The 20,032-nt window shown below is 42.3% G+C and overlaps 1 protein-coding gene across 2 annotated transcripts in view; it reads left to right on the top strand.

Moving 5' to 3' along the window:
• LOC122549088 (peroxidasin homolog) overlaps positions 1 to 20,032 on the top strand; it is a 573,433-nt gene that overhangs the window by 234,714 nt on the left and 318,687 nt on the right. The gene's annotated exons all lie outside the window — the stretch shown is intronic.

The following is a 20,032-nucleotide window of genomic DNA, read 5'->3' as shown; positions in this document are numbered from 1 at the left end:
GAAAACTTATGCTGTTGGTGCTAGTATGTTGACATGGATAGAAAATCGGCTTGCAGATGAGAAACACTAGGCACAAATGAGTCTTTTCTCCGGTTGGCTGAATGTAACAACTGGTGGGCCTTATGAATTGGTGCTGAGACCTCAACTGTTTACTATTTATATAAATGACTTGAATGAAGGGATGGAAAGGACACTAACCAAATTTGCTGATGACACAAAGATTGGCCGGGTTCACTATTGAAATGGATGGTGTCTTGATTTTAAAACAGATGAGGCAGTTTCTTTACCCTCTGAGCATTTGGCAAGGCGGTGGAGGAAGAGAATTTGAATATTTTTAAGGTTGATGTGGTTACATTCTTGTTAGGCAAGAGAGTGAAAATAGGTATAATAAATGGCAAATACCACAGATGCTGGAAATCTAAGAGAAAAACAGGAAGTATTGGAGCAACTCAACAGATCTTCTGGAGAGAGAAACCAAAGAAGGGATTCTGAAAAACAGTAAAATTAGATTCAAGATATGAATTTTGTTTCTAGCTGAGTTTCTCCAGCAATTTCTGTTTTTATTGACAAGAGGTTATCATGGTTAAGCTGCAAAGTGGTTTTGAAGTGACAATCAGATCAACCATGAGATTGTTAAATGTCAGAGCAGATCCAAGTGGCCAAATAAGATCTTATTGGTGTGTTCAAATGTTTGTATGTTTGTTTAAATGTTTTTTTAAAAAGCATATTTTTATTGAAAAAATAGATTTTTAAATATTATAACAAGTACAAAACAATACAATTCAAAACAACCCAAATAAAAAATCCCCAACCCACCCTCATTTACAAATGTATAAACATGTATAGAGAACTATAGAATAAAAAAAAACTGGCTATTTAACTAACTAAATGAATAACCAGCAACAAACTAATAAATAGTATTAACTCAGCCCAGCCAAACAAAACACTCATGCGTTCACAGTTCCTCCTCCTTGGATATTGAACTCGTAAAGCACAATCATTACAGTGATACAAAATAGACAATAGGTGCAGGAGTAGGCCATTCTGTCCTTTGAGCCTGCACTACCATTCAATATGATCATGGCTAATCATCCTTAATCAGTATCCTGTTCCTGCCTTATCTCCATAACCCTTGATTCCACAATCCTTGGGAGCTCTATCCAACTCTTTCTTAAATGAATCCAGAGACTGGGCCTCCACTGCCCTCTGGGGCAGAGCATTCCACACAGCCACCACTCTCTGGGTGAAGAAGTTTCTCCTCATCTCTGTCCTAAATGGTCTACCCCGTATTTTTAAGCTGTGTCCTCTGGTTCGGCACTCACCCATCAGCGGAAACATGTTTCCTGCCTCCAGAGTGTCCAATCCTTTAATAATCTTTAAAATCACACAACACCAGGTTATAGTCCAACAGGTTTAATTGGAAGCAATTAAACCTGTTGGACTATAACCTGGTGTTGTGTGATTTTTAACTTTGTACACCCCAGTCCAACACCGGCACCTTCAAATCATTAATAATCTTATCTGTCTCAATCATATCCCCTCTCAGTCTTCTAAACTCAAGGGTATACAAGCCCAGTCACTCCAGTCTTTCAGTGTAAGGTAATCCTGCCATTCCAGGAATTGACCTCGTGAACCTACACTGCACTCCCTCAATAGCCAGAATGTCTTTCCTCAAATTTGGAGACCAGAACTGCACACAGTACTCCAGGTGTGGTCTCACCAGGGCCCTGTACAGCCCTTGTTAGTGTGGCAGATAAATTTGTGTCCAGGTATTTCAAAAAGGGCTGCTATGTCTTGTAAAAATTTTCAGTTTTTTTCCGCCAACCCGACAGGCCCGGAGGATTTTCAGATAACCAACCTAGCAAGATATTCTTTCTTGCACAGAACATGAGAATATTAAAAAGCTTTTTTCTATGCGCGTCTGCAGGAAATACAGTGGGCAGAAAGGAAGGAGAAAGATAGGGTCCTTCTCCACCCTTACACCCAAAATCCTCTCCATTGTGCCCGCCACAGCGCTCCAATATATTTGAAGCCTATCGGATGACCAAAGACAATGGGTAAGAGTGCCCTTACAGACATGCTTGGGACATGCTGGCTTTAACTGGAGCCAAGTGGACCCTGTGGAGAATCTTGAACTGTAAAGCACAGGTCCTATTGCCAATTAATATCTTCCTTGCATTCTCCCAAATATCTCCCATGCCTAATAGGAGACTTCAACACTCTCTTTCCCACATCCTACAGAGTTGATCAAACTCATCTGAGAGGGCACCCCCAATTGATCATATAAAGTACTGACAAAAAATGTCCTCTTAGCACTTAGCACCCCCCTCTCTATGTCGGATTTGCAGGGATCAGTCAAAATTGTGGTCTTTTTGGAATAAAATCCTGAGATTGAAAAAAACTGAAAGAGATCTCTACTAGATAACTCGTACTTCCGTAATAACTGATTGAAGGACATCATTACATCTCCCTCAAATAAATCGCCCATGCAAGACCCACTCCTAGCTGCCCAATGTTTAAACCCTGAATCTATCATCCCCGACTGAAAACCCGGCATACCCACTAAAGGTGTAAACAAAGATGTTTGGCCAATATTGCCTTCCCTCTGCTGAATTGCCCTCCATGTTTTAACAGTATTGATAATTATTGGGTTATGGCAATATTCACTAGCTGTCCTCATTTTGTTCAAAAACAACAAATTAATAAGGGGGCACCTTGCCTGGGAGGCTTTGATATCAAGCCATATTGAAACTGGATCTCCACAAATCCAATCACTCACATAAGACAAAATCGAGCTTAATTGTTAATTTTTAATGTCTGGAAAGTCCACTCCCCCCCCCCCCCCTAATCTGTGAGGCAGTTACAGTTTGGCTAATTTAATGAGGGGCCTCTTACGATGCCAAATAAAGCAGCTGAACCAGCCATTCAGCCTCCTGAGTATTTGCTTATTGAAAATCAGGGGGAGCATCTGTATAGGGTATAACAAATGAGGGAGAATATTCATTCTAATAAGCGCTATCTGACCAAACCACAAGACTGGAAGTGCCTCCCATCTTTGAAGATCTTGTTTAGTTTTTCCAAATAATTGGATAAAATTGGCTTTGAACAGCCGACCCAGAACTGGAGCAATGAATATGGCCAAATACGAAACCCCCCTGTGACTACCTAAATGGAAATCTATTGTCACCCTCAAGAGCTAGCTCCTTTGTAAGACTCCCCCATAGGCATAGCCTCTGATTTCGCAAAGGTAATCTTGTACCTCGAAAAAGAGCCAAACGCGTGAATGCATTGTATCAGGTGAGGTACTGAAACTGCTGGATTTGTCAAAAAATTAGGACATCATCTGCATACAACAAAACCTTATGTAATTTTGACCCCACTTCTGGAGCTGAGATATTAGGATCCCCACGAATGGCCTCCACCAACAAAGCCCCTAAAAATATTAAAATTGCTTGATCGTACCCCATTGGTGATGACCGCCGTGAGAGGGCCACCATAAAGAACCTTTACTCACCTTATAAAGACTTTGCCCAAACCAAACCACTCCAGAGTATAGAAAAGATACGGCCACTCAACTCTGTCAAATGCCTTCTCTGCATCTACAGAAATCACCAATCCCTGTATTGATTGCTGTTGACATGTTTGAATTACATTAAGAAGCCTCCTATCATTATTGGAGGATCTGAGCCCCCCCCCCTATAAAGCCAGTCTGATCCTCTTTAATAATAGAAGGTAACACAATTGCTAGCCTTAGCATGAGAGTTTTAGAGAGGATGTTAAAGTCGACATTTAAGAGCGAGATGGGCCTGTACGAAGCACAGTCTTCCAGGTCCTTCCTTTTTTAAGGATAAGTGAAATATTGGTCTCTCTCAGAGATGGTGGGAGACAATCATGAATGTATAAATCATTAAACATATTCATCATCGGGCCTGACAGTATACTTATAAATTCCTTATAGAATTCACTGGGAAGTCCGTCAGGATTGGACGCCTTTCCACTCTGAAGCTGCTTCACAGATTCCTGCACTACTTCTTCTGATAATGGGGCATTGAGAAAGGACTCTTGTTTGGGAGTCACACCTGGGAGCTTCAGATCATAAAATAGGATTCCATTTTGGCCTGCCCCTCCTCACAATCCTCGGATTGGTATAACTTAGAGTAAAATCTCTGAAACACACATTAATCTTTTTAGAATCACTTGTTTGGTTCCCAGACGCCTCCCTAATCACCGTAATGGCTTGTGGGGCACTCCTCTTTCTGGCAAGGTATGCTAAGTATTTGCCTGGCTTGTCACCATGCTCGTATAACCCTTTGCTTTACAAAAGCCAGCTCCTTCTTTGCCATCTGCGTGCATTTAATGCATGGAATTTAATGCAGACCGAATTGCCTTAATCCTCTGTAGTTTGACCAACGAGGGTCTATCAAAGTAGGCCTTCTCAGCTGCCTTCAACCGTGCTTCAAGGAGACTTTTTTTTTAGATTAGATTAGATTACTTACAGTGTGGAAACAGGCCCTTCGGCCCAACAAGATTGAACCCGGGTCTCTGGCGCTGTGAGGCAGCAGTGCTAACCACTGTGCCCACATTGCTGCTCACCCTTCTGCTGCTTCCTACTGGCAGAATAGGAAATAACTAACCCCCGGCATAGGCTTTGGCAGTTTCCCAGAGAACGGATGAGCTATCAACCGTGCCTATGTTGATGTCTAGGAAATCCTGAAATTCCCTAGAGAAATACTTCACAAACCTATTATCCTTGAGGATAAAGGGATCCATTCACCAGTATCTCGACCCCACTGTAACATCTTTAATCTTAACCATAAGGTACACTGGAGCATGATCAGAGATGGTAATGTTACCAATTGTACAAGATGCCACCAAATCCAGGGTTACCGCAGGGGTCAGAAAAAATCAATCCTGGTGTGATATCTGCGCGGATTAGAGAAAAACGTGAAATCCCTACCTGTAGTCCAGATATCCACCAACCCTAATTCCCCACACAGACCCACTAACTGTAGTTTGTACAGAGGGTATCGAGCGACCTTTGGGCAACCTGTCTACTGTGGGATTCATGAGAGAGTTAAAGTCTCCCCCTATAATGATGTGCTGGGACTTGAAACTCATCAATTTAGAAACAGTATCTACCAAAAGTTTAAGGGGATGAGCTGGAGGGCAATAAACATTTAAAACAGAATATTCTTCCCCATTTATCAAAGCTTTAAGAATTACAAACCTCTCTTGTGTGTCTTTAACACATCCCAACAACTTAAATGGGAGATTCTTCTTAACCAATATAGCCACTCCCTTACTTATATTAAATGATGAAAAATAAACTCGGCCAAGGCCATTCTGCTGTAATTTCAGATGCTCCTTGTCATCCAGCTATGTCTCCTTTCCAAGACTCAAGTGTACCTTCTTCCTCTTAATTGGTGAGTGACTTCCCTTGATATTCCAGGTACACCATTTAATCAAATCATGAGCCATAATCTTCTGCAATAACATTTAAATTCCAGAGAGGAGAAACCCAAACCACAAACTGCTGAGCCTTGGTGTCACATGATCCGCCAAATATAAGAACTACATAAACTAAAACCACTACATTTAACAAACCTACAAAACTATTGAGAATTAAAAACAACAAAAACCAAAAAACAAATCAACATATAAAGTGCCAACAGCGCTGAGTATGGGAACTCACACCCTGCCCAGAGGGGACACCTACCTGTAAGTAGGCATCTAACCATCCTAACCACCTTCACTTCTCCCAGCTAGAGCCGAACCGCAAACACAAGCAGAAAAGAATAAACATCCCATAGAATACCAATATGAATGAAAAGCACTTTTTCAAAACAAATAGGGGGAATAAATACCCCACCATCCTTTGGTATATCCTAACTTAGAAATTGAAAATGTACACCTCAACTGCCGCCAAACATAGTTTAAACCAAATTATTGTTAATAGAGGAAAAAAAAGATAAAGATCCAACCGGACTTCCTCCGTTTCTTTTACAGAATGATAAATACATACCCAAACAACACTATTTATACATACTAAAATTATTCAAATTAGGTTAGTTTGGCCACAAAGTCTCTTGCCTTCTCCAATGTGTCATTGAGGTGGATGAATCCATCTAAGGTGAAACGAAGCATTGCCGGATGCTTCAGGGAGTACTGAATCCTAAGTGCCCTCAATCTTCTCTTGACACCGTCATAAGATTTTCGTTTGTGGATCACCGCCACTGAGAAGTCCTGAAAGAACATGATCTTAGAGCTCTTGTAAATTAGAGCCTGCACATCCCTCCCGTGGACTTTGGAAGCCTCTATGACTCTTTCCTTATCTCAGTAATGATGGAACTGCACCAGCAGAGGACGAGAGCATTGACCCAGACCCGACCTCTGTGCTGCGACCCAGTGAGCCCTCTCTATCTTCAATCCTCTCATGCCGGCCTCCAAGTCAAGGAATCTCAGCAGCCAAACCCGTGATCCAAATGTTTTTTTCTCCTGCCCCTGTTCTCAAGATTATCCACTTGGTCATGCAAACTACGGATCTGCATCTCCAGGGCTTGGATCTTATCCTTGGATGAACTGGCATCAGCTTCCACCACGTGACTTGTGCTCTACCACATCCGTCCTTCTCTCCAGGTCCCTCAGCTGCTGCTCATGCATCTGCAGCTTGAGAGAGATTGGAGCCAGCTTCTCTTCAATCTGTTTCCCCAGCATCTCACGAGAATCCGAGAGATTGTTCACCAGGGTCTGGAAAGTAATCGACTCAGAGGATCCTGCAGGCTGAACTACAGATCCGGCCTTGGATGCTCCTCCTCCCTTTTTTGGCATCTCTGGATGGCTGGAAACACAGGTTAATTTTTAGAAGTTTCTTGGGACTCCATGATCTTTTCAGAGTCCCAAGATATCGCAATGGTCTGGGTTGGGCGTGTTAAAAGTTTGTTCCGCTTGTGCTGCGATGAGGAGCTCTGCAGTGCGATCTTCTCAGGTGGCCGCCATCTTGGATTCCCTTGCTTATATGTTTATTTGTACAAAAAAAATGTCAAGTGTTTCCAGATCATGCTTTGATACAATATGATTGATACTAAATTGTGCTGCAGTGAAAGCAGTTCTTATTGAGGAATTACTTCCTTTAAAAGCATTTGTAACACACACCAAGGAGAGAATAGGGAGATGAGGGGAGGTGGCAGCAGTGTTGTGCTATTGTAGTTGGATGAGTTTCTGGATGACTAGCATGAGAAATCTGGGGAACCAGGATTGAATCTCTTTTTTTTTTAAACTGGAAATTAAAGTAGATGGTAACAATTAAACTCTTGTTAGATGTTATAAACCCATTTGGTTAACAAAAATCATTCAGGGAAGAAAACCTGATCTCGCATCCATGTGAAAGCCACAGCAAAGTGACTGACTTTTAACTGCCTTCGAAAATGGCCTTGTAATTGTATCAAATCTCGACAAAGTCACAAAGGTGGGAAGAAACTGGATTGACCATCTGTCATCAAACTAGGCACCTGAAACAACATTGGCAAACACAGCCCTGTCAACACTGCCAAGTCCTCTATATTAACATCTAAGGTCCAGTGCCAATATTGGGAGAGCTGTCTCAAAGACAGTCAAGGAACAGTCTGACACAGTCATACTTATGGAATTGTACCTTACAGACAATGTCCCAGACACCACCATCGTCATCCCTTTGTATGTTCTATCCCACCAGCAGGACTGGCTCAGTGGAGGTAGTGGCACAATGACATCAGGAAGGGCTGATGAAGGGCTTTTGCCCGAAACATCGATTCTCCTGCTCTTATAGATGTTGCCTGACTTGCTATGCTTTTTCGCACTACACTCTTGACTACATTAAACCATTGTCAGTTGTCATAAAAACTCATTTGGTTCACAAAAGTTGTTTAGGGAAGGGAATCTGCCATCCTTACCTGATCCACAGCAAAGTGGCTGACTCTTAACTACTTTGTAATTTAGCGTAGCAATTGTATAACATCTCCACAAAGTCACAAAGTAGCAAGAAACTGGATAGAGTTGCTTTGGAAGCCCACAACATTGTTTCTGGACCCTACAAAGTTTCATAGCATCAAAGCAGACACTGACAAGCTAAACACCTGCTGATTACTAAGTACCACCCAGCCCTTGGTTGATGAACCTACATCCCTCCACATTGGAGGAAGCACAGAAGGTAGCAAGAATGCAAAATATACTCTGGGGTTGGAGCTACATTGTCTACCAACAAGAATGATTCAGTGGCATTGCTACTAATCGAGATGGCAAAGTTTTAAAAGACAGTGCTGCTAGTCTGGGACTGCAGCAGCTGGTGAGTGAAATGGCAAGAGGGAAAAACATACTTGACTTCATCACCTGTCGGCCTGATGCATGTATCTATGACAGTATTGGTAAGAGTGACTATTGCTCAGTTTTTTTGGAGACAAAATCCTGTCTTCACATTAAGAATACCTTACATCATGTTATGTGGCACTATCACCACAAAATTGCTTGCTCTTCAAACAGATCTAGCAACACAAGGCGAGGCATCCTTGGGGGTATTTTGGGCCATTAGCAGCAGCAAAATCATACTCCAACTTGGCCTGACATATTCTCCCCTCTCCCATCGCCATCAAGCCAAGTGCTGTACTCTGATTCAATGAACAGTACAGGAGGGCATGCCAGGAATAGCAGTAGATATCCCTAAAAACTAAGTTTTAACTGCTGAGCCACAAAACAGGACTACTTGCATGTCAAACAGAATAAGCAGTAAGTGATGGAAGACATAAGTGATTCCAAATCCAATCTGAGCTCTGCAGTGCTTCCAGATCTAGTCATGAATAGGGATAAACAACCTAGCTGTTCTACTGCAGCTATAACATTAGTATCTGTTAACAGTATAGAAAATTGACCAGGTATATGCTATGCACAAAAAGCAGGATGAATCCAAGCCATCAATTACCACCCCATTAGTCTACTCTTAATTGTAATGCAATGGAAAGGATCATTAACAAGTTATCAAGCAGCACTTGCTATGTAATAAACTGCTCATTGAAACTCAGCTTGAGTTCTGCCAGGGCCACTCCACTCCTTATTTCATTACAACTGTGGTTGAAACATAAAGATAAAGGTACATTTCAGAGGTCAGGTGAGAGTGACTTCCTTTAGCAACATACTGCATTTAAGCTAATGTAGCATCGAGGTGGCCCAACAAAACAAGAAATGTTTGGAATTTGGTGATATTTCTGCTGCAACTCAAGGCTAGGCATACAGGTATATATGTGGGTGACATGGTGGCTCAGTGGTTAGTACTGATGTCTCAAAGTGCCAGGGACCTAGGTTCGATTCTAGCCTCCGGAGACTGTCTGTGTGGTGTTTGCACATTCTCCCCATGTCTACATGGGTTTCCTCCAGATGCCCCGGTTTTCTCCCACAATCCAAAGATGTGCAGGTTAGATGAATTGGCCATGCTAAATTGCCCATAGTTTTCAGGGATGTGTCGGCTAGATGTATTAGGCAGAGGTGTATATATAGGGTAGGGGAATTGATTTGGCTGGGTTACTCTTCGGAGGTTCGCTGTGGACTTATTGGGCCGAGGGACCTATTTCCACACTGTAGGGATTCTAATTCTAATTCACCCAGGCAGGTAATTGTACTTGTTGGAGGTCAGTCATCTCAACTCCAGGGCATCTCTGCAGGAGTTCTTCACGGTATTGTCCATAAATGATTTTCCTTCTATCATCAGGTCAAAAGTTGGATGTTCAGTAGTGATTGCCCAATGTTCAGAGCCAGCTGATGATGCAGATACTGAAGGGGTCCATGTCCAGTTGCAGCAGTGTTGGACAGCATCCAAAATTATTCTGACTAGAGGCTAAAATTAATTCAAGCCACAAGTGCCAAGCAATGACCATCTGTAACAAAATTAATTATTTATCACGCTTTGATGTTTAGTGACATTATGATCAATGAATCCTGCACTGTTAACATTCTGGGGTTTACCATTGACCAGAAATTGATATAGTGCACCTGCATAAAGACTGTGGCTACAAGAGCAGATCAGAGGCTAGGATTTGTGCAATGTGTACTTGGCACCTGCCTCCACAAAGCCTGTCCACCACCTTCAAGGCACATGTCAGTAGTGTGATGGAATAATTCCCAATTGCACATGAGTGCAACATTCAAGAGGCTTGACAGCATCTCGGATAAAGCAACTTGCATGATTGGCACCACATCCATAAACATTCAACCCCTCCATTGTTGATAAACAGTAGTAGTGGTGTGCACCATCTGAAAGGTACCATCTAACAACTCATTCAGGTACCTTAGACTGTGCTTTCCAAACCCATGACTGCTACGGTCTCAAACAATGTGGGTAACTGATACGTGAGAATGCCATCACTGTCAAGTTCTCATCTAAACTACTCACCATCCTGACTTGGTCAGATATCGTATATTCATTGTTGCTCAGTTAAAACCATGGAACTCCCTCCCTGATATCATTGTGGGTGTACTTACACCAAATGGACTGCATTGATTCAAGAAGATGGTACACCATCACGTTCTCAGAAGCAACTAGGGATGGGCAATAAATGCTGGCCCAGGCAGTGCAGCCCACATCCTGTGAATGAATTAAAAATAAATCCAGTTGTTACTTTAGGGTTAATTGATTTCTAACAGTGTTTAGGGTTTGAAGGCTATGTAAATTTCATTGCTTGCCATAGAATATATGAGGGAAAATTGGGGCGATTGGAGGCTATTGGGTGGCATGGTTGAAGAATGGAGAGGATGTGCAGTGTGTGAGGTTTTAGAGCTGAAGGGTTTTACTATTTTAATTATGACTGGGACAATGGCTTAAATCACTGAGGCATGTCTTTGAAACAGCCCCCATGACTACATCTGAACACATTACAAGGGTCAGTAGGCCTAACTCCAGAATTGGAAATTGTGTCTCCAGAGCTCCATTTTCCTGAAGACAGTGGATGAAGCAGGGAATTTTCCCAACTTCTGTTGTCTTGAAGATAAACCTGCAGCTCCTGGTTTCTCATTGACAAATATTTCCATGATTGAACCAAGGCCGCAATGATATCAGGAATTGAGTGGCCCTGGCGGAACCCAAACTAGGGATCACTGAGCAGGTTAGTACTGAGCAAGTGCTGTTGATAGTACTGTTGGCGCCTTCTATCATGGGCGGTAATTAACCAAGTTGGATTTCTGCTGCTTTTCTTGCACAGGACATAACTGGACAACTTTCAGGTAGATGCAAATATTGTTCTTAACTGGAAAAGCTTGGCTAGGGGAGTGGAACATCTGGAACACAAATCTTCAATAGTATTGCTGGGCCCATGGCATGGGGTAAATCTAATTAGCTGAAGACTAGTATTTGTAATGCTGTGGACTGCTGAAGGAGGCCGAAATGTCCAGTCTTGAGTGGCTAGATTGGTCAAAGTCTGTCCCATTTGGCATGATGATACTGCCACAGACCATGATGGGGGAGTACTCTTGATGTGAAGGCAAGACTTCATCACCACATGGACTGTGTGGTGGTCACTCTTACTGATGCTATCATAGACAGATGCATCTGTAGCTGGCAGATTGGTAAAGATGAGGCTGAATATATTTTTCCCTCTTGATGGTTCCCTCACTACTTGCCATAAACCCAGTCCAGCAGTGATGTCCTTTAAAACCTGAACAGCTCAATCAGGGGTGCCACTTCTGAGCCACTGATGGTGGGTAGACATGAAATTCCCCACCCAGAATAAATTTGTGCCCTTGCCATGCTGAGTGCTTCCTCCCAGTGTTGTTCAATATGGAGATATCCTGATTCATCAGCTGAGAAAGGATGGTACATGCTAATCGGCAGGAGGCTTAATCTGAAGCCATGAAACTTCACAGGGACCAGAGTCAATACTGAGGACTCTCACAGGAACTCCCATCTGGCCTGATGGTGGGATGGGACATATCCAGGGTTGGTGATGGTGGTGTCTGGACTATTGTCTGTGAGTTATGATATATATGAGTATGACTATGTCAGGCTGCTACTTGACTAAATTGTGAGACTACTGTCTTAATTTTGGCATTAGCCCCCAGATGCTAGTCAGGAGGACTTTGCAGGGTCAACAGGATGGTTTTTGCTGTTGTCTTCTTCAGTGCCTAAGTTGATGCCAGGTGGTCCACCTGGTTTTATTTCTTTGTTGTGACTTTGTAGTGATAGATACAACTGAATGGCTTCCTGTGCCATTTCAGAGGTCAGTTGGGAGTCAACCATATTGCTGTGGGCCTGTAGGCCAAACTGCATGAGCATGGCAGATTTTGTTCTCTGATGGGCATTAGAGAAGCAGTTGGGGTTTTCTGACTCAACAATAGTTTCATGGTCGTCAATAGATACTTAATTACAGATTTTCTTTCTTTCATTCAAATTCCACCACTTGCTATTGTGGGATTCAAACTCAGGTCCTCAGACATTAGCTGTGTTTCTAGAATAATAGTCTAGTTTCCTCCCACAGTCCAAAGATGTGCCGGCCAGGTGAATTGGCCGTGCTAAATTGCTCGTAGTGTTAGGTGCATTTGTCAGAGGCTAATATTGGTTAGGGTGGGTTACTCGTCAGTGTGGACTTGGTTTGTAGGGAATCTAGTCAAATTGGATATGTCTCTTGTGTTTTGGGCGGCACGGTAGCACAGTGGTTAGCACTGCTGCTTCACAGCGCCAGAGACCCCGGGTTCAATTCCCGCCTCAGGTGACTCTGTGTGGAGTTTGCACATTCTCCCCGTGTCTGCATGGGTTTCCTCCGGGTGCTCCGGTTTCCTCCCACAATCCAAAAAAAAATGTGCAGGTTAGGTGAATTGGCCATGCTAAATTGCCCGTAGTGTTAGGTGAAGGGGTAAATGTAGGAGAATGGGTCTGGGTGGGTTACGCTTCGGCGGGTCGGTGTGGACTTGTTGGGCCGAAGGGCCTGTTTCCACACTGTAAGTAATCTAATCTAATCTAATCTAATCTAATCTAGCAATAATGCCACCAGGCCATTGCCTCCCCAATAAGTGTTGATGATAATTGTCAGGAGTTTTCCTCACCCATATTTCATTTGATAACACTTCATGAGGTCTGGAGTCAATCTTGAGGATTTCTAAGGCAACTCCTTCCTGACAGTACACTACTGTATTAACACCTCTGATTGGGAAGATACATCAAGGCCTATTGGACAAGACAGATCCAGGTATTTAACTTTTTTTCATGCATATGGGATATGGACATCACTGGATGGGCTAGCATTTATTGTCCATCGCATCTTACCATCAAGAAAGTACCTTCTTTACACACAGCAATCCACAGGGGGAAGGTATATACCTACAATGTCACTAGGGAAGGAATTCCTGGAATTTGATCCAATGACACTGAGGGAATGGTGATATGGATGAGTAGCTTGGAGGAAATTTGCAAGTCATGGTGTTCCCATGTATCTGTTGCCTTTGTTCTTCTACATGGCAGTGAATATGGGTTTTGGAAGGTGCTATCTAAGGGGCGTTGGTGAATTGGCCAATGTATCTTGTAGATTGTACATGCTGCTAGTACTGAGTGTTAATAATGGAGGGAGTAAATGTTTGTGAATGTGGTGCAAATCAAATGGGCAGCTTTGTCCTGGATGCTGTCAACCCTCCTACGTGGAACTCATCTGAGCAAGTAGGGACTATTTCACTACACCATAACACCATAAGACATAGGACCAGAAATTAGACCATTTAGCCCATTGAGTCTGCTCTGCCATTCAATCATGGCTGACACGTTTCTCAACTCCATTCTCCCACTTTCTCCCCATAATCCTTGATTCCCTTGAAACTCAATAACATGGCCTCCTCAGCCTTCTGTGGTAGTGAATTCCATTGATTCTCCATGCTGTCACTGAAGTAGTTTATTGTTATCCCTGTTCTAAAAGGTCATGCCTTTACTCGAAGGCTATGCCCCGGCTCCTAGTCTCTTCTGCCAATGGAAACATCTTCCCAACATCCACTCTGTCCAGGCCATTCAGTATTCTGTAAGTTTCAATAAGATCCTCCGTATCCTTCTAAACTCCATTGAGTATAGTCTCAGAGTCCTCAAACATTCCTCAAATGTTAAGCTTTTCATTCCTGGGACCATTCTCATGAATCTCCTCTGAACATGCTCCAGGGTCAATGCATACTTCCTGAGATATGGGGCCTGAAACTATGCACAATACTCTAAATGTGATCTATCCAAAGGCACAGAGGCTCAGAAGTACACCCCTGCTTTCATATTCAAGTCCTCTCAAAATAAATGCCATCTTTTCATTTGCCTTCCTGGTTACTGACTCAACCTGCAACTTTACCTTGAGAGAATTTTGAACTGGAGCTCCCAAATCTCTTTGCACTTAAGACTTTTGAGTTTTCTCACCACTTAGAAAAATAGAAGCATGGACTATTTTCTTACCAAAATATGTGACCTCACACTTTCCCATATTGTACTCCATCTGCCACTTCTTTGTCCATTCTCCTAACCTGTCCAAATCCTTCTGCAGCCTCCCCGCTTCTTCAATACTACCTGTCTCTCTACGTAACGTTCTACTCTCTGCAAACTTAGCCAGAATGCCCTCAGTTCCTTCACCTAGATCTTTAATTTATAAAGTGAAAAGTTGTGATCCAAATACTGACCCTTGCAGGACACCACTTGTCACTGGCTGCCGTCCTGAGAAGGACTTTTTATCCCCATTCTCTGCTTTCCAGAAGATAGTCAATCTTCTATCCATGCTAGCATCTTGTTTGTAACACCATGGGCCCTTATCTTACTTTGCAGCCTCCTGGGTGGCACCTTGTTAAAGGCTTTCTTCAAGCCCAAATAGATAACATTCATTGGCTCTCCTTGCTCTAACTTGCTTGTTACCTCCTCAAAGAATTCTAGCAGAATTTTCAGGCATAACCTCCCCTTGATGAAACCGTGTTGACTTTGCCCTATATTACCATATACTTCCAAGTATTCAGAATTTTCATCCTTCATCCTGCACAATGGACTCCCAACATCTTACCCAGTACTGAGGTTACGCTGATCAGTCTGTAATTTTCCATTTTTGTCTTACTCACTTTTTAAACAGGGACGTCACATTAGCAATGTTCTAGTCCTCTGCAATCCTCCCTGACTCTAGTGATTCCTGAAAGATCACCACTAACGCCTCCACTATCTCTTCAGCTATCTCCTTTAGAAATCTGGGGTGTAGTCCAGGTGATTTATCCACTTAATTTGTCCAAGTAAACAGGGTTTAGGGAGACAGGAGGTGAGTTATTCACTGCAGGATTCCTAGCCTCTGATCGTGTCTTGTACACATTGTATTTATGTGGCTCATTCAGTTCAGTTTCTGGTCAATGATAACTCCCAGTATGTGGGGCATTCAGTGCTGATTATACTATTGAATGTCAAAGGATGATTATTAGATTCATGTTGTTGGGAATGGTCATTGCTTAGCACATGTGTGGCATGGCATCAATGTAACTAGCCACTTGTCAGAATTCTGGCTATTGGATTGCTTTAGTATGGGAAAATTTGTAAACAGTGCTGAACATTTTGCAAACATAGCCAAATATCCCTGGTCTGACCTTATGATGGAGGGGCATCAATTATGGTTGGATGTAGACACAAACTTGAAGAACTCAGGCAGAGATGCCCTGGAGTTGTGATGACTTACCAGCTCAGACAATGCCTGGGACTTTGTAAGGTATGACTCCATGATAAAATCTTCTAGGAGAAAGTGAGGACTGCAGATGCTGGAGATCAGAGCTGAAAATGTGTTGCTGGAAAAGCGCAGCAGGTCAGGCAGCATCCAAGGAGCAGGAGAATCAACGTTTCGGGCATAAGCCCTTCTTCAGGAATGAGGAGAATGTGCCAAGCAGGCTAAGATAAAAGGTGGGGAGTGTTGCTATGGTCTGGCGATGGAGGAGTCCAAGGACCTGCATGTCCTTGGCGGAGTGGGAGGGGGAGTTAAAGTGTTGAGCCACGGTTGGTCCGGGTGTCCCAGAGGTGTTCTCTGAAACGTTTCACAAGTAGGCGGCCTGTCTCCCCAATATAGAGGAGGCCACATCGGGTGCAGCGGATGCAGTAAATGATGTGTGTGGAGGTGCAGGTGCACTTAAGACTTCTGAGTTTTCTCACCACTTAGAAAATACTCCTCATTTGGTAGGCTTTCCTTTATTGATCAGTGCATTGAGTATAGGATTTGGGGGGGTCATGTTACAGCTGTACAAGACATTGGTTAGGCCACATTTGGAATATTGTGTGCAATTCTGGTCTCCCTCCTATCGAAAAGGTGTTGTGAAACTTGAAAGGGTTTAGAAAAGATTTACAATGATGTTGCCAGGGTTGGAGGATTTGAGCTATAATGAGAGGCTAAGTAGGCTGGGGTTATTTTCCCTGGCACATCAGAGGCTGAGGGGTAACCTTATAGAGGTTTATAAAATCATGAGGGGCATGAATAGGATAAATACAAAATGTTGTTTTCCCCCTGGAGTGGGGAGTCCAAAACTAGAGGGTATAGGTTTAAAGTGAGAGGAAAAAGATTTAAAAGGGACCTAAGGGGCAACTTTTTTTGCACAGAGTGGTGCGTGTATGGATTGAGAAAGTGGTGCCAGAGGAAGTGGTGGAGGCTGACACAATTACAACATTTAAAAGACATCTGGATAGGTGTATGACTAGGAAAGGTTGAGAGGGGTACGGGCCAAATGCTGGCAAATGTGACTAGGTAAATTTTAGATATCTGGGCAGCATGGATGAGTTGGACTGCAGGGTCTGTTTCCGTGCTGTACATCTCTATGACTATGACTCCAATTATAGCAGGCTTGGGGTCATAATATTCCTTAACTAAATCCATCAACTCTGAAAGGATTTATTATTTAATGCCTCAGGGAAAGTCAGGCTTCTAATAACTGAAAAAGCTACAGGTCCAAAAAATGTCAGGAGAATTACTTGTTAGTTTTCCTCTGCCCCAATGTCATTTACCTGGAAAAAAAATGTTCTTTGCATATACTGAGCCTAGTCTTCAATGACAGGGTTGACTGAGTCAAGCTTTCCAAATAATGGCATGATGCCAGAAATGCTTACTCCAACTCAAAGATGACAATTGTGAGCTAGTTTCTTCAGGAGCTTACTTTTCTCTCTTCGTCAGTGATATAACTCCAGTATCCCATCACCAAGTTGCCCTTTATTTACACATGCATTAACACTGATGCAGCTTCCTCAGAGCCATCTCTCAGTGTGATCAGAACCTGTGCCACTTCTGTTCATTTTCTTTTTTTTTCCTTTTTTAAATTTTTTTTTCCTTTTTGTAAATTTAACCCCCACACTACCACCTAAGTGCGGTAGTGTTTATTTTTTCCACAGCACCCATGGTGTGTGTGTGTGTGCAGGTGTGAGACACAGTGAAGCCACTTCTGTTCATATCTCTCAGCCAGGGCTCCCTGATTGGACCAGGTTAACAGCCCCAATTAGGAAACACTTTCTATGATGTCCACCTGGGTGACCTCATTACAGTCACTACAAAAAGGAATTGGCAATGCTTATATTGCAGTGCATAGTTCTTTTGCTGACGATAATGGACAGTTTATATATTTCTTCAGAATATGATTGCATCTGACTTGGAGCAGCCATCATCAGCATGTTCCTCACCCTTCACACAAATACAATTAAATAATTTTGTATAATTTCCAGTATACTCTGAACACTGAGTGACTAACAGTTGAGGTAATGACTAATTCCATTACCTGTGTTAACATTTCAACATTTACTGAAATTGCAAAATTTTGGCAAGAATGCTACTAAAATGTAATGGAAGCCAATAACCAACATTATTCGTTCTTAATGAAGCATATCATATTTACTACAGCATTTATTATTCTTATATTTCTGTTCCTAAAATTTAGTTAACCAACCACTTTGGGGAGGAAGGTGAGCCATCGCTTCCCAGCTGCAACCTGTCAATTCTGCAGATTGCAGCTTAGATTTTCTACTTTCCCTATCCAGTGAACAACTAATTGATGATATAATGAATGTCTGCTTGCAATATAAAGCTCCCTTTATATTTGTAAAACTAAATTTCAGCTCTAGTGTTTACTAAAATCCCAACTACATGATCTATGTCAACAATAGTGTTTCTTGTGGCCTCATGGCTATTAATATCAAGTTTTGAATATTTTGGCTGTGAATTAGGGTTTTATTGGCACTGTTTTGACTCATTATACTTAAGCCCTCTATAATGAGCTTGCACTGGAATCAACAGAAAATTTATCAGGTAAAGGAGACTATTGCACTGTTAACTTTGCAGGATATTTAGCTCTAATATTCTGGATGGTGTGAGAAGTGAAATGTATGCATCCTTGACCCACTGTATACAATCAACCCAACTCTGGAGAAAAACAGAACATGCCTGAACTTGCTGCAGTTATTGGACTCAAGCTGTTATATCTGATAATCATGCCTCTCATGGTGCAGTCCAATTGTTTATTGACTCAAACAGCAGTTAAAACTTTATTACTGACAGTTCAACTAACTAGTCACCTGTATGACTGGCACATTAATCATATCCTGCTCACGGCTGTAAGAGACCATTTGATCCAAAGAAAAATCATGGAACAACAAAACTATTTAGCTGTTTTTAGAATGTAATTAATTCTAACCCTTCACAGGAACTTAGCTAGGACTCGTTATTCCATTTGCCATACATGGATCTAATTCAACTTTATGCAACGTAATTCGTTTTGATTTATGTTTTTTTTCTTTTCCATTGATTCACTGTTGTGTTGCAAAATCAAGTTTGTCACAAATGTAAACACTTGGCAGCATATTGACCTGTAAATGGTGGTGATATGGGAAATTCAGAAAGCATGCTTTGAAATACGTACTATCCAATGTAAACATGTTGGACTGAATCTCTTCATATTTTGGCTAAGTGCCAATTTTGGGGCGTTTCATGGCTAATTTCTTTCTGTGGTCTGTGGAAACTTTTCTCTGCATTTTTCTGCTGCTCTCCTCACTAATTATGCGTCTGGGCACCATGGAAACTTTCTCATCAAATCCTGTTGTGAAAAATTTGGAAGTACTTGATGCCATCAGGACCGTTTGGCATAGACATTGTGTGTGCCCAAGCCAGCAGTAACTATTCCAAGTCTGTTGTTCCACTGCCATCGTTCCAGAATGCATTTGGGATGCATTCCAAGTAGTGTCCTGTATCTGGGGAAGCCGGTAATGTTGAAAATCCCATTCACCATTTAGAACGATTGACCCCCTTTATGGGTGAAATAGATTCAATGGCGTGATCTTGCACAAACTGCATTTGTCACATTCCTGATATATCTGTAGAATGAGAGATTGGGAGATTCTGCATAGGTTCCAAGTGCATATTTGGTATATGATAATCTGATAATAAATAAATATTGCTGCCCCCTTGATGGCCCCAGGTACCTTGGTCACCAACATCTTAAGAAGGGAAATACAAGTCCAGTAGAAGACACAATTCCATTATATCGTGAGACATCTCATTATGTGCTTGTGACAGTGAGGTTGATTACACAAGATGCTCTAAACATTCTCTGCGGAGATCTGCTATAGTTTTTACATAAAGCAACTATTCAGCATCTGCTGGAAGATGTTATTCCTGAACTTGCCGATGCCTTTGAATATCCTCAATGTCTGCAGACATTGCTTTAATGATTGCAATGATTAAGATGGTATTTGCCATTGATGGATCTATTCAGAAGGGGTGCAACAAACCTGCATGGAGAACATGAGAAATAGAACATCTTAAAGTGGTCTAGAACTTTGTGAGAAGCTGGGGAAGTGATTGCTGGGCCCCTTACTGAGATATTTATATCATCGGTAGTCACAGGTGAGGTGCCGGTAGACTGGAGGTTGGCTAATGTGGTATCACTATTTAAGAAAGGTGGTAAGGAAAAGCCAGATACCTATAGACTGGTGAACCTGACTTTGGTGGTGGGCAAGTGAGAGACAGGATTAACTGAAAATGTGTTCCTGAAGAAGGGCTTATGCCCGAAACGT

This window comes from Chiloscyllium plagiosum, chromosome 4 (assembly GCF_004010195.1).
Source record: "Chiloscyllium plagiosum isolate BGI_BamShark_2017 chromosome 4, ASM401019v2, whole genome shotgun sequence".
In the NCBI taxonomy this organism is placed as follows: Eukaryota; Metazoa; Chordata; class Chondrichthyes; order Orectolobiformes; family Hemiscylliidae; genus Chiloscyllium; species Chiloscyllium plagiosum.
This window is presented reverse-complemented; position numbering and strand designations above follow the sequence as displayed.